The sequence below is a fragment of the Somniosus microcephalus genome, chromosome 28 (assembly GCF_052327205.1).
Source record: "Somniosus microcephalus isolate GS21.2 chromosome 28, FLI_Smic_1.0, whole genome shotgun sequence".
NCBI lineage: Eukaryota > Metazoa > Chordata > Chondrichthyes > Squaliformes > Somniosidae > Somniosus > Somniosus microcephalus.
Window position 1 is genome coordinate 12,537,321 of NC_141014.1, and position 4,145 is coordinate 12,541,465.

Consider the following 4,145-nt stretch of genomic DNA (forward strand, 5'->3'; position numbering starts at 1 on the left):
TCTTTGCTTTCATCAGTGAGCCCTGGAACTTTGCACAAATTTGATTCCCAATTCCTGGCCTTCTCTGCCATCAATACTACACTGCTCCACTGCAATACTCAGCTGCTGTGACTCTGATCTTCTATTCAGTTGCTGCAGTTTGAAGGTAACTTTGTCCAGTTTGCAGCCCATCCCCCATCGCTGCTGTGTCTGTGACTGTCCCACTGGTTTATTTTGCTGCTGTCCGGGTCCTGACCAGAAATTCACTATCCTGGGCCGACGTCCATTTCTGGATCTTATGGTGGCCTTCAACTTCACCAGTGCTTTCTGCCACACAACACTTCTCCACATTAACACCTCCAGCGTACCTCTCAGTTACTCTGCCCTCCCAAATCCCTTCAGAATGTCTATCATCTTGCGAGCACTGCCCTGACCATCTACGAGTTTATTCTGGATGGTTGCATTGACATTCTGGGCCTTGATGGCAATACCTTGGTGTCAATCTTAAAAGTACATCACCCCAGATGGGACTCGAACCCACAATCCCTGGCTTAGGAGGCCAGTGCCTTATCCATTAGGCCACTGGGGCTGTATACAAAGCAGTGAAAATCATGAGACTTAAGGGTCAGTTTGTGACCGCCAAATAATTATTTACAGGGCAAATTATTCTCACCGCAGACAGAAAATCTTTGATTAGGATTTAAAATGCACATTGTTGGGTGGCTAATGAATCGATTCACCCCATTCTTCCCATGTGGCCCGAACACTACGGTAGGTAATCAATGAAACCCAAACTGCACAGCCAGAGTAAAGTTTGTACAGGACACAATTTCAAACTTGGCAGATGACACAAAACTTGGAAGTGCAGTGAACAGTGAGGAGGATAGTGATAGACTTCAAGAAGACATAGACAGGCTGGTGGAATGGGCGGACACATGACAAATGAAATTTAACGCAGAAAACTGATACATTTTGGTAGAAGGAATGAAGAGAGGAAATATAAACTAAAGGGTACAATCCTAAAGGGGGTGCATGAACAGACAGAACAAGGGGTGTATGTACACAAATCATTGAAGGTGGCAGGGCAGCTTGAGAAAGCAGTTAAAAAAGCTTACAGGATCCTGGGCTTCATGAATGGAGTTGTAGAGTCATCGAGTCATAACGGCACAGATGGTGGCCATTCAGCCCATCCAGTCCTTGCCGTCTCTCTTTAGAGCAATCCAGTCAGAAAAAGGGTGTAAAAGAAAAGACAGCCATCCGTGGCTAAGTAAAGAAATTAAGGATAGTATTCGACTAAAAACAAGGGCATATAAGCTAGCCAAATCTAGTGGGAGGATAGAGGATTGGGAAAACTTTAAAAGACAGCAAAAAATAACAAAAGATTGATTAAGAAAGGGAAGATAGATTATGAAAGTAAATTAGCAAAAAATATAAAAACAGATAGTAAGAGTTTTTATAGTTATATAAAAAGAAAAAGGGTGGCTAAAGTAAATGTTGGTCCCTTAGAGGATGAGACCGGGAAATTAATGGTGGGAAATATGGAGATGGCAAAAATACTGAATGAGTATTTTGTATCAGTCTTTACAGTAGAGGACACTAAGAATATCCCAACACTGGACAAACAGGGGACTATGGGGGGGAGGAGCTAAACACGATCAAAATCACTAAGGAAGTGGTACTCGGTAAAATAATGGGACTCAAGGCGGATAAATCACCTGGACCTGATGGCTTACATCCTAGGGTCTTGAGGGAAGTGACGGTAGGGATTGTGGATGCATTGGTAATAATTTTCCAAAACTCCCTGGACTCAGCAAAGGTCCCGGCAGACTGGAAAACTGCTAATGTAACACCATTATTTAAAAAGGGCAGTAGACAGAAGGCTGGAAACTATAGACCGGTTAGCCTAACATCTGTGGTAGGTAAAATGTTGGAGTCCATTATTAAGGAGACAGTAACAGGACATTTGGATAATCATAATTTAATAGGACAAAGTCGGCATGGTTTTATGAAGGGGAAGTCATGTTTGACAAATTTGCTGGAGTTCTTTGAGGAAGTAACATATAGGGTGGATAAAGGGGAACCAATGGATGTAGTGTATTTAGACTTCCAAAAGGCATTTGACAAGCTGCCACACAAAAGATTATTGCTTAAGATAAAAAATCACGGGATTGGGGATAATATTCTGGCATGGATAGAGGATTGGCTATCTAACAGAAGGCAGAGGGTTGGGATAAATGGTTCATTCTCAGACTGGCAATCAGTAACTAGTGGTCTTCCGCAGGGGTCAGTGCTGGGTCCCCAACTCTTTACAATCTATATTAACGATTTGGAGGAGGGGACCGAGTGTAACATATCAAAGTTTGCAGATGATACTAAGATGGGAGGGAAAGTAGTGAGTGAGGAGGATATAAAAAATCTGCAAGGGGACATAGACAGGCTAAGTAAATGGGCAGAGATTTGGCAGATGGAATACAATACTGGAAAGTGTGAGGTTATGCACTTTGGCAGGAAAAATCGTAGAGCAAATTATTATCTTAATGGCAAGAAACTGGAAAATACTGAAGTACAAAGGGATCTGGGGGTCCTGGTGCACGAAACTCAAAAGGTTAGTATGCAGGTGCAGCAAGTGATTAAGAAGGCCAATGGAATGTTGGCTTTCATTGCTAGGGGGATAGAATATAAAAATAGGGAGGTATTGCTTCAGTTGTACAAGGTATTGGTGAGACCGCACCTGGAATACTGCATACAGTTTTGGTGTCCATACTTAAGAAAAGACATACTTGCTCTCGAGTCAGTACAAAGAAGGTTCACTTGGTTAATCCCGGGGATGAGGGGATGGACATATGAGGAGAGGTTGAGTAGATTGGGACTCTACTCATTGGAGTTCAGAAGAATGAGAGGCGATCTTATTGAAACATATAAGATTGTGAAGGGGTTGGATCGGGTGGATGCGGGGAGGATGTTCCCGATGATGGGTGAAACTAGAACTAGGGGGCATAGTCTTAGAATAAGGGGCTGCTCTTTCAAAACTGAGATGAGGAGGAACTACTTCACTCAGAGGGTGGTCGGTCCATGGAATATGCTGCCCTAAAAAACTGTAGAAGCTACATCATTACATAAATTTAAAACAGAAATAGACAGTTTCCTAGAAGTAGAGGGAATTAAGGGTTACGGGGAGCGGGCAGGAATTTGGACATGAGTCTAGGTTCGGATCGGTCATGGCCCTGTGGGTGGTGGAGCGGGCCCAGGGGCCGTGTAGCCTGATCCTGCTCCTATTTCATGTGTCTAATTCTGTTAGATTCAGGAGATAGTTCTGTGATAGTAGATTGGCGGTTAGGATCAGATCAGCCATGATCTTATTGAATGGCGGAGCAGGCTCGAGGGGCCGATTGGCCTACTCCTGCTCCTATTTCTTATGTTCTTATGTTCTAGTCCCACTCCCCCGCTTTATTCCCATAGCCCTGCAAGTTTATTTCCCTCAAGTGCCTATCCAGTCTCCCCTTGAAAACATTGAGTGTCTCCACTTCCGCCACTTCCGTCGGCAGCGAATTCCAGGTCATCACCACTGTGTAAAAAAGTTTTCTCACATCCCCCCTGTATCTCTTGCCCAATTCCTTAAATCTGTGTCCCCTAGTCCTTGTGCCATCAACTAGTGGGAAGAGCCTTTCCCCGTCTAGCCTCTCCAAACCCGTCATAATCTTGTACACCGCTATCAAATCACCCCTCAACCTCCTTTGCTCTAATGAAAACAAATCCAGCTTCTCCAACCTGTCCTTATAGCTAAGATCCCCCATCCATTCTGGTAAATCTCCTCTGCACCCTCTCAAGGGCCTTCACATGCTTCCTAAAGTGTGGTGACCAGTGATAGATCCGTGTATCTTGATGTTGTGTCCTTCAATAATTAGACAACCAGACTGCAGGGAACGATTCAACAGGTGTTTACTGAATGAGGGTTACTCTAGAACTAACTGTACAGATCACTACTCAGGGTTTATATACAGGTGTGGTCACTGCCAGTACTACAGTATACAGGAGCTGTAAAAAGTAGTTCTCCCCTTAAAGGTACATACATTACAATTCCTCCCCTTTTAGATTAACAGCCCATAACACTCATTTAACAATTAAATATCAAACTAATTACAATTAACACTTTTAACATGCAACAT

General features: G+C 43.5%; 1 non-coding gene across 1 annotated transcript; it reads right to left on the bottom strand.

The window, feature by feature from the left end:
- Positions 1–495: 495 nt before the first annotated feature.
- Positions 496–568, bottom strand: trnar-ccu (transfer RNA arginine (anticodon CCU)). Its single transcript has one exon. It is a non-coding gene; the product is annotated as a tRNA-Arg (tRNA).
- Between the last annotated feature and the right edge of the window lie 3,577 nt (positions 569–4,145).